Source organism: Balearica regulorum, chromosome 3, assembly GCF_011004875.1.
Source record: "Balearica regulorum gibbericeps isolate bBalReg1 chromosome 3, bBalReg1.pri, whole genome shotgun sequence".
Classification (NCBI taxonomy): Eukaryota; Metazoa; Chordata; class Aves; order Gruiformes; family Gruidae; genus Balearica; species Balearica regulorum.
In genome coordinates this window covers 115,885,475-115,908,739 of record NC_046186.1, presented here as the reverse complement: position 1 = coordinate 115,908,739, position 23,265 = coordinate 115,885,475, and the positions used below count along the sequence as shown (strand labels likewise).

Sequence of the window (23,265 nt, the reverse complement as noted above, 5' to 3'; positions counted from 1 at the left end):
CCGCCACCGCCCAATCAGCGCGGCGACACCCCCCCTCCGCCGCCGCCCGCCTCTTCCCCGCCCCGCCCCGCCCCCGTTGCCATGGCGGCGGCGGTCCCGCTCTCCGCGGCCTTCCCCGTCCCCACAGGCCGCCCCGCTCTCCGGGCCCGCCGCCGGGCCGCTGCCGGACAAGGAAGCGGCCCGAAAACCGAGCCAAACAACCGGGTTTATTTTTTTCTTTTCTTGTTTCACCGATGCTGAGACGGGGTCGGTATCTCGGCGGGCAGGGTCACCGAGCTCCCCTCGGCTGCTTGTGCTGTCGTGACAGACAGACGGACAGTTCCTCTACCGCCGCAGGAGCGTGTGCATGAGGTGCCCGGGGCAGCCGTAGCAGGGAGCCGGGCAGGAGCAGCGTCCCCCGCCTCCTGAGAAAGCAGGCCGCAGGCCCGGGGGCTGCCTGCCCGCCTGCCCCCAGTGTGAGGGGCTGCCCGCCCGCTCCTCTCACACCTTCCCTCCCCAGCAGCCTGCGGCACGACGGCTTTATGTCAGCTCTCCTTGCACAGAGCGGAATTAGGCAGCTGTTAAAGAACTATTTATCATTACAGTTGTATTATTTCATAGCTTGACATCCCAGAAGAGCTTTTACTCTCCCCGAGAGGTTTTGCCCAGGTCTGCCTGGCAAACAGTTTGCATTTGTCTGGTGCACTCCAAACACAGGAAAGAATGGGTATGATTTCCTGGCTTGCCTCTGACAGCCCAGTATCTTTTTCTTGTGTTGCCCAAAATTTCACTGACTTCCACGAGACTCAAGAAGTGCGGAACAAACCCCTCCTTATTACTTCTGCACCATGAGCTACGCCAATCCACTGTGAACAATGGCCTGTTAAATTAGGCATAGCAGAAATGATATAAGCCCAAGGATTTTTTTTATAGTTATATGAATTACATATAAATAATGGTGATTGTAATTGTTTTTTCTGCCTTGAATTTTACAGACTAGTGTGAACAATCAGAAATTTTAAAAACACCAGAATACAGGCCATAATATTTGACTTTTTTTTTTTTTTAACTTACATCCAGCTACTGAGAATGAGGAGAAGACAGGGCATCACCTAGTAGGATGAAGAGGCTATGCAAACAAACATGGAGTAATCCAGTGCCATGCAGCTGTAATGGAAGGACATCCTGGTCACTCTGGAGCAGTAGCAGCTTTACCTGGGTATGAATTGCTTTTTAAAATAGATACCTTTAACAGTCCTATTTTAATCTATTTTTCAGGGCATGATGTTTTGATATTTATACAAGTAAAGGATTTACATTGCTGATTGAAGCCAGATGCATAAAGCAATTGCCTTAAAAGCTTGCTTTTTGTCCAGAAAAATTAGTTAAGCTGTATATCTGAAATCCCTCAGCTTGTTGAACCTGGCATAGAAGGTGCAGACAGGGCAACTACACCCTGTTTACCGCTCTGCTTGCTGGCTAATTCTGGACACATCACTTAACCTGTCTATGTCTTGGTTTCAGTAAGCTGGATATGGTACCATACCATATCATACTAATGCTCATGAAGAAAGCATCTGCAATCTCTGAATGAGAAATGTTTCATTTTGGGTTCAACTCATCTGTTGATTTGTCAGACAGAATACTTCAGCTATGCCTCCTCATGTACAGTGATGGCAAAACTTACTCTGCTCTGAGGCAAACTGTGTTTTAATTTGGCAGACCTGAAGAAAAGAAAGAACAAGCTAAAGAGCAAACTGCCTTCACTAACTTTTCTGAGATTAGATACTCACCAGATTTTAATTTTATTACATTAATATACATCCCCTGTAACTTGTCATATGAGCCTTTTCCTACCAGGGATTTAGACTATTAGTTAAAGAAAACGCTGTATGACAAAGGATTAGTTTGAGAACTGCAGTCGGAAATTGCAATGTAATTAAAGTCACTCAAGAAAAAGTGATATTGAAGTCTGCCAACCACTGCAAAATAAATGGTTAATTTGCTGCTTCTAGCATAGCATATAAGATTACATATCAAAGGGATGCAAGTTCTGTACCGGAAGTAGGCCTATTAAGGAGGAACTTATGTACTCACGGTATAGTCAGTAAATCCATTGCTGTTCTTGCTACCAACTATTGCTGTCAGTTGTTGGATAGCCTTAAAAGATTTTGGTGTTTTATTAAAGGTCATGTACAACATGGGAGAGGAAATGTAATGTGGTTTGCACGGAAATCTATTTTAAAGCTCATTGTACTAGTTTAGTTGAACTGAGATATTAATTCTTGTTCTAAAGAAAAAAAAAAAGCAGCGTCTGTAGGAAGAAAGTTGCAGAGCATGGTAGCAACCTTGTTAGTAACAGGGAGGGAAGTTTTGTCGTGGTCTGTACTTGTCAGTGTCATTTGCTGGGTAACAGATGATGTCTTCTCCATGCCAGTGCCTCCACTGGTGTGTCAGCAGAGAAGGAGATCTGCTGTCCGCATGAGTGGTGTTGAGGAACAGCATAACACCCCAGAGATCCTGCGGAGTATCAGTGTTTGTGAAGTACTTGAACTCTGCTAATAGTACAGTGTACTTATAAATAAATCATAGCCGCAGAGACTTAATTTAACTACACCCAAAATCCATAGGAATTGGTATTTCTTTTGTAGGTCAGTCATATGATGCAAAGAAATCCTGAAGTGGAAAAGCTTAAAAATCAGTGAATTTTGGGGTGAAAATATAGGGTACCATATATATTTGAATTATCTTCTTTGTGTATATATTGCACATATTCCATTCTGTGTATATTCTAGTTAGTGCAGCTTGCTTAGAAGGTTGTAAAGAAATAAGCAAACAGAAGAAAATAGTATTTTTTCTTTTTTTTTCAGAGTAATTTTGTATATATACTTCATAACTTAGGGTTTTTTGCAGTAAGTTGAAAAGTAACCTTTGCATAATATTGTGTGAATAGAAGATTTATCTTCCAAAAAGCTAATGTCCACCAACTGTCTCCAAGCCATGGAGAGAACTACCCACAGTTTTTCTAGTAGGAGAAGGTGTGGTGACTTGCCGTGACTTTTGCGAGACAGCAAGTCTTCGTGATAGAAAGTAATCAAGTATGATGACTAAGCAGAGCGCTGAAGCTTATCAGATAAAGTACTACAACTCTCTTGTACTGAGGTGAATAGATTTTTAAGAACTTGCCATGCTTATCCTAATGTGCAGGCACAGAGAAACTATACGAACAGAGGGAGGAAATACTCAGAACAGAAAAGGAAAATGAGTTACTGGGACAGCTGCCCCACAGCTCTGCTCAGTGTAGCCAAGAAAGGAGGGTCTGGGAGGAACAGATGACATCTCCCACACAGCACAGCAAACAGAATGTTTCTGAGTCCCACTTTCACTTCCTATCAAGCCCTCTCTCTCAGTGTAGTTGTACAGGATTTGCATACGCCAGCTCTGTGCTGGCTGGGGAAACTGAAGCCAGCTCCTGTGTTGATGAGGCCGGTTCCAATGTTGTTTTTGCAGAGCAGTGGAAAGACATTCTACCTAAGTATTAGTATTAATCTGTTTTGTTTCTTATTGAGGCATTTTACCTGTGTCTCAGAATTATTTCATTATTACTTTATCAAAAATAGATTAGAAATATTCACAGAAAGTGTCCCTTAGAATTGACTAAACACTGGGTATCATTTGCTGGATTTATGAAACAGTGGATCTAGTAAGTTCAAAACATTCAGGAAGTCTGAAATAAGTTCAGATAGATCATGGTTTAAAGGGCAGATAAGCCCTCAACAGACACACCTCCAACATTGTATGACTACCTCATTAGCATTAAGGGACTCTAACCTTTACCAAATCTTGAATATCTACCTTTCCTGGTTATCAAAACAAAACTCGCTCAGGTGCCAGAAGCAGTGTGGTCATGGTAGCCTATGCGGGATAATTTTCCCGCTAAGAAAAGACAACTCTGGTGTCGAACTGCGTCGGATGAGAGTGCTCAGCAGGCCTGGATTTCTGTGACGGACAAAAGGGTCTGGATTCTCCTCCCCAGGAGCACCACCCATTCTGAGTCATCTGAGCTGGAAGTACCGGCATAATTGCAAAACATCTTCACACAGATGGTGTGATCCAGTGTAGGTTACACTAGGATTCTTGAATGAGATATTTGGCTGCTCAATTAAAATGTGATGAGGACAGGTTTTTACTGTTGGGGATTTTTCAATAACATTTCTTCACGAGGTGGAGAAAACGTTTTTCCTCTTTAGTGTCACAAGGTTACAGAGTATGGACTTTTTATTTTTGTTGACTCATTTCCAGATAAACATAAGAACACAGTGTAAAGGTCACTTTGTTTTTTAAATTAAACTCAAATTTGCTTCCATGTAGCATCTCTAGTGTGCATCGCATCTGCCATTCAAAAATTTTAAAACACAACTTCAAAGTTACAGAGTTCAGACATTGCAAATCATAACAAATTTTGATCACTGTATATGTGATGATGCTTTGTCACAAAGGTCCAGATCCCTGCAGGGCATATACTTATGTTGATTTCACTCAAAGTTAGGGGCCACAAATAGTTTTAGGGTAAAGAAAATCTGCCTTTTCAGCTATGGCTTCTTATTTGAAACACTTTAATTTCTGACAATCATCTAAGCTGAAGCACTGAAATGCTGGTAAGGTGTACTGGACATTGGACACTTCTACTCATGGCAAGTCTCTGGATGCTCTGGACCCTGCTCTCCATTGCCCTAAATGTTTTGTAGTTGTTTAGGCATGTGCAGCAGATGCAAAGTATTAATAAATCTGAATTCTCCACTTATGTCACAAGTAACATTTTGTGGACACATTGCAGAGATATATATGGCTACCAATGGAAATTCAGAGTTTCAGGAATCTGATTTCCAGAGATTTTGAGTTCTTTTTATACCAGCTGAAGTCAATGAAAACATTTTCTGAAAATTGGGTCCCAGACATCAAAGTCTGGCAGGCAAAGCTGGGTTATCCAAAATTAGATGCCACCTCTGAAATGATAATTGCAATTATCTCATAGGGTAAGTCTGAGGCAGAGCCAAGACTAGAATCTAAATCATCTGTTACCCAGTCCTGTGCATTAACCACAACACTGACTTTTTAATACTGTGAGCTAAACCACGTCAACTTGTTAAAAAATAAATGCAGTTTTCAAAACTCTTCTGCCGCATATGCAAAACAGTGTTTTGACGTAATGTGCTGATGGTAGAATTCTGATAGCTGAAGTCTATTTGCACCTCAAATTTTCAAAGAATGTGGTTTCAAATCAATTCATTCTTTGTTGCTGTGAAGTTAAGCCCCATATGAGTGAATGTTCCTTTAAAGAAATTGATTAACAGCTTTTTTTTTTACCATTCTTTATCCATTTTCTGCATTTTCAAATTCAGTTTTTATAGCTTGCTTTTACATGGGTATATGTTTGGTTGCTGTAAAAACACAACGATGGAATGCTGTTATTTAGAAAGAAAATATTGTTACATGCGGTTGGATTTTAAGAATAGCCCTTATGTTCTTTTTAACAGGAATACTTAGAAAAGAAAAAATGTTCCAAAGAACATGACACCTGAGGTAACAATAATTTATGTGTATTATTTAATTACTGTGTGTTTACTGCAGGTCTCTGGAAGCAGGTCCCTGGTTATGCAAAGGCTGAAAACTTACTGAGAATGAAAATGGAGAAATAGCTCAAATAAGTGGATGCACCACTAACTTAAAATAAAGAAAACCTATCTTCTCTTGTTATGCTGAAAAATATCTGAAACTTTCAATTAGCAATTTTGCAGAGATTATTTTCCCTGTGTTTCAAATGAAATAAGGCAAACAGATGGAAAAGGATAGGAAATAAAGGGTGGTGGGGTTTTTTTGGTAAATTGCAGGTGAAGATTGGGTGTAGTCAAAACTTTTGTATGAGAATTTTTATGCTTCCTTACAAGGAGGATATTGAGGTCTCAAACTAGACAATATCACAGAATGTGCATTTACTTGGATTCCAGTAGCCAGACTCATGAAGATAAAGTGAATAAAAGACTGTGAGTTTGTCACCTAATTGATTACAAGCAACAAACTGTCAGACATTTCAAGTGTGCAAAGCATAAGACTGTCCTCTAATTTCTGAATTTTGGCAGTTTTGACACGACTTGTACATAAAGTTAGTATTAATTGTTGGGAAAAAAATGCAACCCTTCTCCCTTTAATCTTTCTCCCTTTAATCAACAGTTTAAAAATGCAGTAGCACATTTCAGATGTCAGTAATGTATTTTTATCTGGCATTGATTAATGTGCGTAGTAAAATGGATAGGCTTGTCTGTTGAAACACAGGACAGTGAGACACAGCATAGTGCTGCTTGAAAAGGAAATAATCTTTTTCTGGATTTTCATTAGGTCTAATAGCTTTGGATATCCATGGAAATATAACTGTTTGTAAGATGGATACAACATACTGCATAGCTGCTTTACTTCCTGTAAATTGTGTAAATATTTGTGTCTGATTATTTTTTAAGAAACATCCTTTCTACATAGAATTAGCTTTACAACCAAAGGGAGTATTAGGAGAAGCACCCTAATCAGGTTACTCATCAGCCAGTGAGTGACTAGGGATTTAAGAGACAGGAGGTGGCAGTCTTGAGTCGCAACTCAGTTAAGCTCAGCTCCAAACTGGAATCAGAGCTGGACACAAATAATCTGAGCCCTTTTTCTTAAACATCGTAATGACAAGCAGCTTAGATACTGAAGATGGCAATAAATAGCTCTGTGCCTGATAATTAGAAATGTAGCTAAGTTATTTGATAATTTTAATGTTGGCTTGTACGAGTTTTCCTAGACTTTTCAATATTTGGATCAATAGTTGCAGAAGGAAAGACTGCAGCACAGTAGAGAAGCAGAATTTAATTTGTCTTATTCTCATCTGGATTTGTGTCTTCTAACTAGGAGACAATCATGTTGCAAACAAGAAGAGTTCCCAATAATATATTGTATTGTTTTATTCACATAAGAGGTGTGTCTAATTGTGGTTCTCCTTTTAAGTATCCTGGAAGGTTGGGTGATCCTTCATCCCCTGACTGTGGTCTACAAGCAGGTCATGAGGTACTTCCATCTCTTTCATGAACTACCACAACGTAATGGCAAGAAAACCTGCTTTTATGAATAATATCGCTGATTGAAATTTTCTAATCAACACAAAACCTTGCAATTACCCAGTCTCAGCAGAGAGGGGAATTTGATGACATCATTGTTTTTCCCCTGTGAAAATGCTTAGTTGGAAAAAGACAAAAAAAGATAAAATGAATCACACTAACTACATGCGACATCTAATCTTTTTGAAGAATGTGAACAGTACCGTTCACTGGGACAATCAAAATGTATCCAAGAGAGTTCTGCAGCGTTGCTTATTTCTGCTGGGTATTCATAGTAGGAATTTCACTTGTAAATTTTATTGTAAATTTTGCATATCTATTGATTGGTTTTCCCTACAGCCCCACATTTTAAATATTGGTATTTTGGACCAAATCTCAATTCGCATTTTTTTCATTCAGATGCAAATGAAAATCCTCCCTTTAGAAGTTTGCAAAGCAAAAAATCCTTTAAATTGCAACTCTGTTCTACCTAGAAAGTATACATGTATGTAAGCCTTGATCCATAACAGAACTAATTTTCTAAGCTTGTTTTTTGTCACAGCCTGTAGACAAAAATTACAGTCTTTTCTTTTTTCCCTGTGGCTTGAATCCTTCAGTTAGCCTGTGCATGCACAAATCTGTCTGCTCCTCACAGACACAATAGTCTACCTGGATGGATCTGAATGCAAGATCAGGTTTTCTGTAACAGTCCAGTTCTGTTAGACACAGCAGACATTGTCATGAAACCTTTTGTTTAATCTTTTTATTAAGCAAACATTTTCCTAAGTTTGCATAAGCAGTCGCCCAGCCATGGCTTCCACACAGTCCTTTAATAACTACCAGGGTGTGGTGATTAAATTTCCTCAGAGGCTTTTCTTCCATCTGACTACCAGCAAGTAATTTATTCCTCAGTTAACATCATGACTTACTTGCTTTGTTTCTTCACCTCCTTCATCTGTTGGAGATAGATCAGTGAGTTAATAGCTGTCTTTTTAGTGCAAAAAGGGGGTGGGGGATGATTCTTTGAGCCCAATTCCCTAAAGACATAAGGCTTATGTGATCATACTCTGTCTATTGCAACATTCAGCACTAATAACGTGGAACTCTGTTGGCCATTTCATATGGAAGAAAAGCAGAGGACTCCAGTCTTCCAGCTTCCCAGCAATTTCATGAAAATGGATGGCTGGGAGGAGGAAGGAGATCCTATTATTACCTTCTAGTAAGGGAAAGCTTGCAGTGTGAACTCATTTCTTATTAGACCACTGAAAATTCATTCAAGCTCTCCTTTGAGGCACAGATGTCCGAGATGCTAGTCTTCACTAGTTGCATTGCTAAGAATTTATTCAGATGGGGATAGCTCTCACTTCTATGGACACTAGCAAAGACAGGGCACAGGCAGTAATTGCCCTTTGGGTTTATGGAAGTTCTACAGTGAGATGATAGCTATCACAATGTGAACGCTTGCCTCTCCCTTGTAGTGAATGTGAGGCTGTGCCTCTTATGTGTCGATGGGGTACCTGGGTATGGTTGTCACAGTGCTCTTTCAGATAACGCTGTCTTTAAACATTCCTGTATCCTTCTGAAGGTGGAATGTACTGTACTTGAAGCTGAAGAGGTTTGAAACACCCATGATTTTTGAGTGTCTGTGACAGAACAAGGTATTTGTTCATTTAGAAGATATATGCTAAGTTTCAAATATCAAAATGATGCAATTTTAAATTTATTTGGGGTCAAGATGAGCGCCTGTCTTTTTACGTGTGTTTGTTTTTTAAATAAGGCCACTGAAACTGTGAAACAATGTGCAAAACTTGCTTCATACAGCTGATCAGTACTCTCAGGGTGAAGGCTGAGTCTTAACATTGTTCTGTGTATTAGTTTAATTTTTGCTCCTTCCCAGTCATGTTTATGGTATTGGAGAATGTGCCAAAAGGTATTTTGCTCTATGAAAAAGAGCAATAAACTTGGGCCTTATAATGTCTGTGTTGCTGGAGAAATATGGTTTCCTTTTTTTTTAAGTAGGTGGTTTTGGAGTCTTAAAGACTCTATTTCTGTTTCTTGGTTTTCTTAGGACAACAGTAACTGCAGCCTTGGCTAGTTTAGAACATGGACAGATGTTTTGTTCTGGATCTAGATGCACAGAGGAAAGAGATTTTCCATCCACAGCCACATGAGTCCTTCTAGCTGCTACATACTGACCTGTCACAGAGCAGGTTTTGTGAGTTCTCCCTATTTCATATTAAACACAATTAGGTAAATTGTTTTAAGCAGTTTAAAATCCTGGTCTGAGATACGGCAGCTGGCTTTGCCTCACCTGAATTAGCAGTACTCCCATAAACTCTTCTGTTAGCACATCTGAAGAGTGATGGGGAACTTCTGCGGTTGTTAATCCTATCCACTGGCATTGCTAGATGTAGAAGAAATCATCTGTACATAACCCGAAGCCCTGCCAATAATGCACAAGCATATGACATCACAGGCAATCTGCCTGCACAAAAGATAAATGAATACCATTTGTGTACTTGAATATCTAAGCTCAACAAACAGAAAGAAAAAGACTGGCTTATACTTTTTACAAACTAATGCCAGTGAGCAGAATCACATTTTAAATAAGGCCAAACATGAAAATGGTTTCTTACACCAAGAAAAAATGTAGATAGGTAGAAACAGGGTATTTGAAGAACTGTTTAGTGGTTTGGGGCACCAAGGAGATCTGAGTGTGGAAAAAAGTCCTCATTAAATATACATTGGAGTTTTTAAGAAGAGGATGTAGTTGAAGTATAACTTGGACTGTGAATGGCATGAGCAGATATTTAGGGAACCCTAGCTGTCTCTGTGGTAGGAAAGTCTAAGAGAAATGAGCAAGTAGGTCCATGAGCAATGGAATCAGTGAAGCCTGGTTTCCAATGGATTTGTGTCTCATGCAAGTTTTTCCCCTGACCTGGATGGTCTTTGTGTCTGTCCTAGATGGATTGTCTGATGTCTGATAAGAACGGGGCTCTTGCTGCATCCTTTTCCATGGTTGGAGGCACCATTTGGATCTCATCTTCTTCCTAGCTGGTTGCCTACCTCCACTAAACTTGTGACAACTTTGTATCTTGAAACCTGTGATTCATTTTCAAATTTAGTTGAAAAGCAGACACTGGATTCAAAAGTTACTTGAAGAAGAAGTGAAGACAGTGAAACAGTCACTCATACACAAAATATGACAAAGGCCTTTTTTCCTTAGGAAATTGGAACACTTGCAGAAGGCACTTCCTCCACATTTGGTGATTTCCAGCATTGGCAAGGTCAATTCAAACTGGGGCATAGAAGGGGTAAATGGAATCACCACTAAAACCTGCTTTCATGTTATAGCCCTTGAAGCTGTTTCGTAGAGAGCTGGAGTACAGGTTTAAAAAATTGTACTCTTGTGGTGGTTTGTTGGCATTTATTTGGAACTTGGTTATTTATTAGGTGAAAATACATATAGTTAGAATTCCAGGTGTTGGTCTAGATTACATTTTTTTTACTATTTTTAGGCAGGTGTTACTGATATGATTAATTTTGCTTAACCTGTTAGTCATTCCAAAGTAATATATTTTTCTAAGTGGGAGCTGCAGTGGGTATGAATGAGAAAACAAAATCCAGCAACAGGTGCATAAAACAGTCTATCTAAACATGTATCTAGATCAGTTTTAATAGGCACATTTTGTGAACCAGAACAATTATCTGTAGTTCTTATCAACATTTTTATCAAATCTTCATTCCAGTAGGTCAGAACTCCATTGTTTTGCTAGTGCTTTGGTTGACTTGAAAAATAACCTTCCTTTGACTATTTGAGAACCTGTAGCTGAAATATGTGGTAGTGGCAGGCTACTCTTTTGTCCTAGGAAAAAAAACCCACTTCTTAAATAGAAAATGAAAGACGAAACTATCAGAAGAACTGTTCAGAATAAACAGCTGTATGTTTTTCACCTCTGCCTCTAAAAACTTAATTTAGCTCCAGGCATGGGTTTGAATAAGCTACCTCATATTTGCTAACACCAGCTAAAAACTTATTCTAAAGAGAGTAATATATACCTTGTATCAGAATTAGTAAGAAAAAAAGTAGGTTTCATCTAGATTATGTCATTGCATGTAAAAAAAAATTAATTACATGCCATGACTGCACAAGACAAAATGCTTTATCTAGGTGCTTATCCACCTGCAAAAGTTTTTCTACCAAATATAAAATACCTGTTATGGTAACTAGGATGGGAGAATCTGTGTAGATAGGTGCGATAAAAAGATTTCTTTGCCTTGATGAAATTCTCTGGAAGAATGTACTGGCCACTAGGGCTTGTCACAGAGTAATATTTCAGTTAAACAAACTGTAACTTTTGCTTCTAGAACATAGTAATGCTTCTACAAGAACTATATGTAGGCTAGACCCTAGGATGTGTTTTCTAACAACACAGCTCTTTTCCAGGGATAAGTTCTTTTTAAAACTGAGGAAGTTAATGTCTATTCCCCACTTTTATATCATTTCAGATATTGCTCTATGAGACAGAAGACTTCTGTATTCAATTCCTGCCTTCCAAGCCTTACTTTTTTAATTCTAATAAGCAGTCAGCTTGCAGGGCATGAGCCCTACTTTCAGCATTTGCAGTTGATGATATTGAACAATACTGAGGTAGTTAGACTAGGATTCTCCTCTTCAAGGAATTCAGAATGGTGTCCAACCTGCCAAATGACTCTTTCACAACACTCTGATATACCTGGCGTGACTGGTGTGTTCAAATGACTCCTGCCTGAGCCGTGCTGGGGTTGTTGTAAACTAGCACAGGTATCTTGACTGTTTGCATCTGTGCTTGCATAAGCTTAGCCAATATCTGAATCAATTCCAGGGCCAAGAAAGGTAGTAGTAGTGGCTTTTTAGGCTCCTTAGACCATTTTCCTGCACTGAACATAATATTTGCCAACAGGTTAGAACTGAGCCTTTGGGTATCATCTATGAGTTTGCTGGGTACACATGGTAAACCAAAGTTGTCTTCCAATTTGAGCTATCCGTCAGATATCATGAAGGTTAAGTGCCCTTTTTCTGTTTCTAACACTTTATGTACTATGTGAATCTAAATTAGTAGTTTGGGATGTTCTTTGTACTTGAGGCAGTATGTGAACAAAATGGTCCTTGTGATTCTGTGAGTGGAAGAGGTGTTTTTGTGTGACCTTGGCAGCAGAGATGGGTATATGTGTTGATGGCTGCAGGAGCGACAAATGCTTTTCCTCTTAACATGCTCAGTGTAAGTCACAGCATCTCACAGCACGTTTTCCAGTACCACTTTCGGTGTTTCTTGGGTTGTATTTTGAATATTGTCAGCTTAAAAATTAACTGTTACTCAAGAATATTTCACTGATTTCATTGGTGAATATCTAATAAAATCTGAAAGCTACAACTTATGAACAGGACCGTTCTTCATTTCTTTTCCTTTCCTCCTCCTCATGTGTTTTCTCCTTGAAGCTGGCAAAGGCTTGCATAAAGGGATTTTTACTCTCTGGTCTCATGCTCTGAAATATGACCTCATCATTTCAGAGCAATTTGTGGTAGTCATTTAGCAGTACCTTTGCTAGATATGAGGATATTAAAGTTAACAAAAAGCATGCAGGTTAACTTCTAGAACCTGGGCTAAAAATTTAATGCCAATGCATGGATAATCTGCTTCTTTCCTGGTGAAAATGAATACACTGAATTATTGAGACAATAAAGATGGAGACCCACGATGGTATTGTACACAGCTTTGCTTTTCTTATTGAAGAGAGCTCAGAAGTAATTGACAAAGTAAAATGAATCATACCCTAAATTCCAGCCACCTTGTCTCAGCAAATGGTCAATAGTCAATAAAGAGAAGCAGGCACTTCAGAAAATGATTTGTTCCATCTATCTTAGATACTCATTTCAGGACAGAGGAACTCGTCCCTCAGAAGGAGGAAGGGACGCTGTCTTGTATGTGCAGCTATCATTGCTCAGCTTTCAAATTAATTCCACTCTAACTAGCTTATCCAACCTGTTTTTGTTACTGCAAACAAATGAAAATGCAGTCAGTATTTGCAAATGCAAAGTTCTGCAGAAACAGAAGTCATTTTGCTATGTTTCACCCTGCTTCACAGAGCAGCAGAGAAGATTTTTTAATTTACCCACTAAGAACAAAGTGCTGATTTGGCTCTGTGGTTCTTAGAAACCATCTTTGCTGTTTCCTGTTGTTTTCTCAAGCTGCGTATTTCAGATGTGAACGGGGACCTACCCAAAATCTCTGTATGTTTGTAGTGGTATGACATGATTCCTTGGACAGATGTAGATGGGTGTTATTTGCCAGTAAAAAGCAAGTGGAAAGCGAAAGCATGGGAAAGTTTTCTCATTTTCGTTCTGAGGAGTTGATGCTTACTGCCAACACACTATGGTTAACAGCATTCCCCAATGCTGACCTGGCTTAACATGTTTGGCTGAGGCTGCATGCTAAATCTCATTTCCTAAGACTTTCGGCACTTTGCATGATTGCTGCTCCTTTCATCCTGAGACACACTTTACAAGGCCACACAGTGAGACGGTCCGTGCTCGCTTTTGTAGCGTTGGCAGTGGCGCTCAGCAGCGCCTTTCACACAGCTCTGCTGCAGCCTGACATTGTGAAGTCATCTGCAGGCCAGACAGTGCTGCAGGAGAAGCAGACACTTTTAAACAAAATTTCTGGCTGCATTAACAGATGGTGAAATTTAAAAGACAAGGCATTGCCACTGTGTTCATTTGAATGGTTGTGGTGCTTCAGTGTATGCTAGCGTTCATTGACATATGTAATTTATAGAATTTTGTTTGTGTGTGTTGGGAGAGGAGAATACATCGCTGCCATCATCTGACACCTCACCTACAGTGGTGGCCTTATTTCAAACATTTCTGGATGCCAGACTGAATAAAGTGCTTTCAGAATCTGTGGATGACCAGGCAGAAACCACATGATTGTCCTTAAAACCATTTGTACTTTCTGTTTTGTGACCTTGGCAGATCAGTGATTGGGAAAGTTGTTCACATGCCATCTGCACCTGCTAGCTTTGCCATGCAGCAATAGGTCATTTCCTTTCCAAACATGACTGGCTTCTGATACCAGTGGGAAATTGGCAGCTCTTACATGAAAGCAGTAGATTCCAGTTTCCTCTTTTGGCTTTTCACTGAGATAGGAAAGGGGTTGTTATTGTTACAGTCCCAGTGCTCTGTGTCAGAGCTCTCTGCTTTTTCAGTCATTCAAAACCAGTTTGTCAATAGCATATGGCATCTTATCTTGTATTGTGGATTGGATTGCCCCGAGATGATTTTTTCCCAATATCACGGGCTTAATTCTAAACAGAACTGCACGACCTGCAGTGGAAATATTTCCCTCTTCTTTTGTCTCTTGGTCTTTCTTCCTCATTTCTGTGAAAGAATAAGAGAGTGCAGAATAAAGTGGCTATCTTGTGGTAGGCCTTAAGAAACAACATAGTGGAATTGAAGTGTACTTTTCTCCCTATTTCTTTGTCATATCAAAAAGATGAGGTGAAGTGGCATTCATTGTTCTTTCAGTTCTCTTCTCCAGAAATGACAGAAAGCTGTTGCTACTTCTTCTTTGTAAGGAGTGTTTAAATCAGCAGGTGGGGAATCAGTGGTGTTGGGCAGGATGCAGGCAATTGCCTCATCACCAACCTGAAGTATCACCTTTGCAGAGAACTGCAAAGAAGTTACGTTGCTGACAGCGGGGTGGTGAATTTTGTTTCTGCTCTTAACAGCATAAAGCATCTGCATTGCCTTTACAGGTAATTCAAAGATTTGCTCTCCCTGAAAGTTAGGGTAAATTGTTTGTTGCATCCAATGTGTGTCTTTATAAATGTGCACTGTCCTTTTCTTCCTGTCAGTTACAGGAGATAGAATCATGTGGGTTTGTGTGTGCTTTCATATAGCGTTATTAATGAAACAGGTAATCCTATTTGTCTTAAAATCAAGGCAAATATCTCTTGTGTTCTGTCCATCTGTTCCAGACACCAACAGCATGCTCATCACCATGGTATTGGAACAGTCTGGTACACAAATAGCAATCAGCAGTTATTAACATAATATTATTACTTGGTCCATAAAGCTAATACTGGCAGAGATACTAGACATCACACACTGTGAGATAGTTTCTCAGCTGATGTAGTTTGTTCTGCCAGAATATGATAATATTCTGTATAAAAATCAGTAAAAGGAGGCAATTTTTATTATTTTATGCAAGCAGCATAAATTGCCAGTATAATACGTATCAAAAATGTCTCTTTACATCCAGAAATTTACAATCCATTGCTGTCCTGAACAGCATTCTTTAGAAAACAAAGGGTTTTTTTAAAATGCACTAGATCAAATCAAACCAGTGAAAGTTCCCTTTTCCCCTTCTTTCTCCCCTAGCTCTTGATATAGCCTGATACAAGAGTGCCTTTTACATGCAAAAAGCCATTTATCTCAAACTCGAACTAGACGAGTTAAGGTTTATTCAGCATGCGATCTTCTGTAGTGGTGGAGCGGTGGCACGTGATTGCAGCCCGCCAGGAAACTAAGTCACTCTCTTTCTGCACACACTAAAGCAGTTGCTTCAATACCTTTTGAAAAGAGTAAAACTCACTCTCTGCTTGTCTAACCTGTAGAAGGAACATGCACCTTTCAGACCAACTTTTTTTCAGGACTTAGCTTACCAGGGAAGCAGACTGCAGTCCCCCAAAAGATCCTGAACACTCTACAAAATTTGGAGGTTCCCTACCTGTCTTTACTCCTCTTCATATATCTAATTTATGCACATTCAAAAGTCCAACATCAAATGTCTCCTTTTGGTTTGGTCACTTTTCCTATGATATAATGTAAAGATTTTTTTCAGAGTTGAACAGTCACACTTTTAAAATCTTTGGTATTTAAATTGCTGGTTAAAACGAGTAGATTCCTCTCAGGTGGCATATTTGTGCCGATCTGGTTAAATGAATAGCCCATCTATATAGAATTTTTCTTCCCTTCTTAATCAGAATATATTCCTGGGAGACCTATTTTGCAAACTTGTCTACAGAGACTTCTACACAGAAGCAAGATGGAGCCTTTTCCAGATCGCAGCTTCACAGTTGCAGTGCCCTAACTATGAAACAAAAGTGAAAGCAAGGCATTATAGTTCCTAGTTTTTATATACAACAACTTTTGCTTGCTTTAGACAGCAAATTGCTGCTAAACTAACATTTCTGTAAGCATTACAGTGTTCATACAAGTGCTGCTATAATTAAAGGGAACATCTTTATCTGAGCTGGTTGGGATTATGTTGGTAGGCACAAGCAGATTGCATCAGCCATTATTACTCATTCAGTGAATGTGAAACTTACTGGTCGTGATATTGGTTCAGTCTCCATTTTTATATCAATAGTTTGTTTTTTAAAAAAAGTTAACTACAATAATTAAGCTTTACAATAAACTAACTAAAAATGGAAATGGATTATTGAGAACGCTGTTGCCAAATGGGCTGTATATGTGTGGAGCCTAACTGAAATGGATGGAAAGGCCAACAGGAATCTTGCTATAAAAACGGAGGATCATTCCCTACAGTTCAGCTCTGCCTTGAACACTTAGCTTTTGGCTCGACTGTGGGAAGGAGTCTAAAGTCCTGGGTGACTTTCATACATGTCTAGATACAATGAAGGGCAAAGTGCAGCATTTTTATCCTGTCGTTCCCTTTTATCAATCTCAGTCATTAAGCAAGTGGTGGATATTAAGATCAACCTAACCTTAAACATTTAACATACATTTCTTATTAGACAAACTACATGTGTCCCACTGTATTTCTTTCAGGGCCTGTCTCTCACTGGATGCATGCCAGACTGTCCTTCAGGATATAGTGCAGTGAGTAGGAGAAGAAATGTGTTTGAACACATTTCTTTCACATTGAAATGTGAATTGCAATGAACATAAAGGTATAGTTGGAACTATCTTATGTCTTGCTATCGTAGTCCAGTATCTTGGTTCTCTGCAGTCAATTGCTTTGGAGCAGTGTTATTGAGAAGAATGAGTCATTTCTGGCTCAGTTTAATAGGTTTATTGAGACTGAAAAAGCTATAGCTGGACTAAATACCATATCCACAGTTCATTTTACATAGCTGTTTTTATCATGTACAGTGATTGCCCCCCAAAAAATTGAAGATGCATTGCTTCAGCTTTTATAAGAAAGATCTGTAGCAGGTTTTGTTGTATCCATAAATAGAAAGTGGTTACAGAGGTTGTTGGCTTTCTCTGCTCCTGTGGTTGCAGTGTACATCACAACATCATTACACGTTGCCACTGCACAGTTTCCCCTTGTCCTCTTTATTTTAGATAGGCTGCATCCTCCTCCATAATCTTTCAGGTTTATGACATGGTGGTCATTCAGTTTGCCAAGTGTTAAATGAGAACATGGGAATACTCTAGAAAAGATTATGTGGACTCTTTTGAATTAATGAGGGAGGGTGGGGTCTCAAATATTGTTAATTACATGTTGATGGAAAGCACAGTAGTCCATTACCCTTTCTGAACTATAGTATTAGAACAAAAAGCAACAACAAATCATCACAGTGAAAGCTGTCACCCTTGTTCCCATGTGTGCTATATCTCTTCATGGGGATTTCTTGTAGATACCAAATAGGAAAGCAAATGTAGTTGTCCTGATTATTTTTTCTTCAAGTACTATCTCATGTAATAAGCCTGTGTGGGTTTCTGCCCCACCCCACTTTTTGGTGCTCTTGATTTAGATATGATATTACTATGTCTTGTGAACCATGTATTTTAGCAGATTTTGTATTTGCACATAATCCCCAAGCTATGGAATGAATGTTACACAGGGCAATATTGTGCTAGATAACAGCCGAATTTGAATAATCTCCTGTATTCAAAATGTCACCTTTTTTTGCACAGTACAAAATGAATCTCATTAGTTAATGAACATAGGCAATGCATGGAGTGTGTAACGAGTGATTGCATTTAACTATGAATTACTTGATCTTTAAATAGCTTTTTTTTCTTAAGGTAAAAAGAGCAAATAATTTCAGTATCCTATCTTGAATAATATCATTTGTAATTATTTTTCACCACAATAGCCAGTGGTGAAATTTTTAATTTCTTAGTGGTACATTTATAGCTCCTGAAATTATATATCTGTTCTCTCTCCTTTTGTTTGCTTTTAGGGAGATACCAGAGCTGCTTCATCAGTGCCATTTCCATACTGTGGTTGATCTGAGGAAAAGGATTGCATTGATGAATTAGTGCAACAACCCTCCCAGTCATGGAACAATACATCTTACAAGAAAATCCATAGGTGACTAATAGGCCAGATTGGTCATCCCTCACCCACAGTCTTTTGAGATCTGAGAGAAATGTTTTGGTATTCCTAGAAATCAGTCTAGATTTAAATTCAATTAAATTAAGCATCTTAATACAGAATTTAGAATTTAACATGGTGTGCCTTGTGAACAAAAACAACAAAAAAAATGTATTTCCACTGTGGATAATTCAGTCTTGAATAATGCTTTTTACCACATTTCAGTAATGTGTCCGATATCTTAATACCTTTGTTTTCATGTTTGTTTTTTTTTTGTCAGTCATTACACAATGTCATTTAGAATCAACTTAGCACCCTTCCATTGTCTTGAGTCGTTCCAGTGAATAATGATTGCAGGATTAGCCTCCTAGTAATTAAATGCTGCTGCCTCTTATCTTGAAAATGAAACACCTCTATGGAATTTAAGAGTTTCTTGCTTTATTTAGGTTGTGTGTCTAAATAGTATGGATAGGTGTACCAGCTCAGTGCAGACACAGTACAATCTTAAAAAAAAACCCCAAACAAAAACCACACATTAAAAAATCAAAAAGAAAAGAGAGTGGGAGGGAGGAAGAAGAGAGCAAGCAAGAGAAGGAAAACAAATTCACCCAATCATTAAAACCTTGAACTGCATGGAAAATTTTCCACACTTAGCTGAATCCTGACTGTAATTTCCTAATTATGCCCTTATACAATCCAGAAAAAGGATTCATGTCTGTACTCATTTTCACTTACAGATGGGTCTTCAAAATTTGCAAGTTGTGTAAAATAGAATGTATTACCTATTCGTTGAAGCCTCTAGGTGTACCTATTTCAATAAAGCAGAAGCTGGGTTCCTTACCGTTTGTGGACTAAAGAACCCACTGAATGCTTGTTTCTCATATTGGCTTTACTACTATGCAAAGTTTGACCACTTGAATTCACTGATTAATGTTTTAAGCAGAATGAAGCCTTTATTAATTTTATTTTTTTCACCATCTGCTACCAAAAATCACAGTTATTTCAGTGTTCAAAGACAGTTCTTTGATTCTTCAAAGACTTTATTAAACTGATCTGTACCATCCTCCCTACAGGACTATAGTGGTGTAACCTCATATGATACAGATGATGTCTGAAATAATAGGGATGATACCTAATCCTGAACTGACATCTGAAGGATTTTAAATAAAGGTTATCAATGAGAGGTCTGTAAGCTAGCCTCAGTTAGTTCTGTCTCTTCTGTGTTAGGATGATGGTCTCTCTTAAGAGATCCAGAGCCTGAGCTTTTTTCCTTGAGCTTTTGTTACATTTAAGGATTCATGCTGAATAACAATAATAAAAGATGAATCCCATCTGGTTTTCTGTTGATTGTTAGTTTGATTTAGTGTATGACTTCTCAAAGTTTAGTCTGCCAGCCAAGGAAGGTATGCGGTTATCAACATTACTGATAGGATAAACCAATTATGTAAGCCTATTTTCAAATTTCCCCAAATCCCATAATACTTAACAAAGTAAAACACTTTGAGTTGAAATGCACCTGTTTACAGAAAGATACAGCATCCAATAGAGGTTTCATTTAGAGCTTTGGGTAGACTAAGTGGCCTTGTTGACATTTGCCTGTTGCCATTTTAAGGCAGGAAATATAGCAGGAAACTGAAAAGAAAGTATGGACAAGAAAAACACAGAGTTGTAAGAAAGACTTTTAGAGTTGTAAGAGAGACTTTTGTGCTTAGAAGGCTGTGGAGGCTGAAGCACTGAAAAGATCTGTATGTGCTGTGTTTTGGGTGTCTAGTTAGAGCTGCATCTTCAAGCTCTAACAGTATTTCTCAAACTGTGCGTCCAACCATTGCCTTGGCAGGACTCCGGATTAATCCTGTGTGAAGACAGTGCCTGTTAAGTTGCTTGTCCTTTCCTCACGAAGATATGCATTTCTTCCTGGGTAGTGTGGAAGGTGGCTTCTCCTTTCTCTCTGCATTTGTAGCCACTGTGAAAATAGATAATTCGAGAAGACAGTCTAATATGCAATTGCAGACCCAAATGTCATTGTAGAGGTTTGAGACTCTCTCTCCTGACACACAGCTAAATTGTACATGCACGTGCAAGCGTTTTCACAAACCTGCTAATGAATGGCCCAAACCAAGTTAGATGAGGTTTACAAGGGATGAGCAGGGAGAGAACAAAATGCCAAGTGGCAAGAAAGACGAAAAAGCACAAAGAACAGTGAGAAAGAAATTCAAAACATGGATAATAGAAAGTGTAAAACGGTATCATCAATGTCAGGCCATGAAACAAGGGGGGCATTCTGTTGTTGAATCACACGGTGCAGGCCCCCATAAATGTGCAACACATGAAATATGGAACATGCTGTGCAAGGTAGTTGTGTAAAAAGGATGAGCAAACAGAGGAGGATTGTGAAAAAAGAAAAAGTGAGAAGAAAGTTTTTGAAAAAGGTCAGAAGAGACAATAAGGGCACAAAAGCTGGTATTGAAGAAAAAGGGTGAGACAGTAGAAGGAAAGATTAAATAAAGTACAGCCACTGATTTGATTTGCTGGTTTTTGTTAGAAATGTATCCTTTTGCCACTTCTGGATGCCATCCACATATGTAAGAAGATACAAGCTTTGCAGCTTAACCGGGTGAAACTCCCTTCCAGAACCCTGGCATCAAAACCACCTGCCAAACCCAATAAAACAACCTTCAGTATTTAATCGATGTCAGTGTTAAATAACATCCTGTGCCAAGCAGGAAGATGCCAGCCCAGCTGGATGAATACATGCCAGAGCATTTAGATGTTAACTGGTGTGATGTATCAAACTCTTAGGGAAATAGATACCTACGCAAACAGCAGGACGACCAAATTCCATGGTGCACTACCCTGCTATCTCCGCTGGGTTGCAAAATGTGTGAGTCAGAGGTAGGAGATAGCCCTTGGCAGTATCTGTGGAGAGAACTATGATCCCCACCTAAGCAAAGCCGGGTGTTCTTACTTCCTGCTGTTTCCGAGCCCTTTTCAAGCGTGCTTTCTAGCAGTACTCTGCCCCAATGTCTATGTGGCAGTCAACCAAGGTCTGCACCAATACGAAAGGGTTCATTTACTAGAAGGAAACGGGTGCTGCGAGCAGGACATCAGGTGCTCAGGAGACGGCAACCTCGACAACCTCCTGTTGCGCAGTTGTGGTCCAGAGTCTGAGCTGCCATTGTAAAAACAACAAACAGGCCAGATCCACAGCTGGCATAGAGCCACGGGAGCTCACGTATTAGCTTCAGCTCTGTCTTCTTTATCTCTTGTGGCACTAAAGATTATGATTAAAAAGATGCCCAGGATATAACACATGAAGCAAAGTGTAATGAATTCACCAGCAACCTTAAGTAAAAGCCTAAGCTGCTTAATTTATCCTCAGAATCATTTTACTGCTGAGCTTTTTTTACCTTTCTTGTGGGTGCTGTCATAAATGACCTGTGGGAACAGTGGATCTGTCATTTCTGGATGTTTTCAAGAATATCACTATTGGGATTGAACTAGATGCAACTGAAGCAGAGGAACCAACTAGACCATCTCTTGGTGTCTCTTCCAACCTAGTCTTTTTTCTATGATTTTAGCAAATGCATTCATTAGTGCCCTGAGCTTGCAGTGTTACACTGCTTCCCCTAGGCTTGTGTAAGACAAGCCCCAACTACCAAACCCCCCTGCTTCCTCCATGGCTACTCACGCAATACAAAATGTGGTATTGTCAGTTTTGCACAAGGTTGGGAAATTACAATCTGAACCATGGCGACAATGTAAAGTAAAAACTAAAGAATTATATCAAAGTTAATAGGTAGCCAGCTTATTACAGTGTTTCATGTTCTGCTCAAAATAATTTTCTACTTCAAATTTGAGTGACTGTTGCCACAAAAACTCCCACGTGCTCACAACAGTACTGAGGTAAACTGGGCCTGGATTCTGAAGAAAGGAGCCAGAACAAGGTGCTAGATCTCCTTCTGGGAGTTTCCCAGAAAAGATTTAGCTCACCAGAGTTGGACATCTGCTCCTCGAGCATCCTGCTGTCCCTTCACATCCACCCTGCCTGTATCTGCTTGGCTTCTGCCTGTGATTGGAACCAACCTGAAACCTCTGGCTCTGTTCCCCTCACTGTAGGATGCGAAAGCACAGGCTGTTATGAGGCAAAACCAAGAGGTAGAGCTGTACATCAGCTGTTTCCTGGTGATTTACAGACTGGTAATATCCACTACACCATCTGGTTACCTCCCTCCTGTAAGAAGCAATGTGTGATAGTGGACCAGCTCTTTTAAATGGTTCCAGAACACCATTTTCCTCTCCACTTCTGTTCTTCCGACATCAGACTACACCTGAGTATAGATTAGTTTGTTCTGTCCCTCTCAGTGGAACCACAGCTCCATCAGCAGCTTACTTCTCCTTTGCCTTTTACTTCCTAAATCAAGAATAAATAAGGAGAAGAATTTGCTAACACCATTTTAGGTGTGCTGCCAAAACCAGACTGGTTATATTGTCCGAAAAACATCAGTAGCTGACAAGTCCTGCAGAGAGATTAAATACATGGGAGGACTGCAAGCAATATGAGAGACATGCTGCTATTGATTTGATAAGCTAAAATCAGTGTTTGTTTCCCAGCACTCCCGGTATCAAAAGAGTCGGTTGCGATGTCTCAGCTCGCTGTTGTGCATTCCTGGTACCTGACCTTCTCCGCCTGGCTGTTGTGCATCTATTTGCCTGCGAGCTTCCCACTACATGGATCAGACTGGGAAGGGGGAGGGGAAAGGAAGAGCAGAGGAAGGCAGGAGGGGAAATAAATACCGAAATTCTTTTTTTTTCTTTCCTGACTTTATGCA

General features: G+C 39.5%; 1 long non-coding RNA gene across 1 annotated transcript; it reads left to right on the top strand.

The window, feature by feature from the left end:
• The first annotated feature begins 81 nt into the window (after positions 1-81).
• LOC142601154 (uncharacterized) lies at positions 82-20,258 on the top strand. Its single transcript, XR_012834783.1, has 4 exons — positions 82-706; positions 1,060-1,198; positions 16,939-17,060; positions 18,303-20,258. It is a non-coding gene; the product is annotated as an uncharacterized LOC142601154 (long non-coding RNA).
• The last annotated feature ends 3,007 nt before the right edge of the window (positions 20,259-23,265 follow it).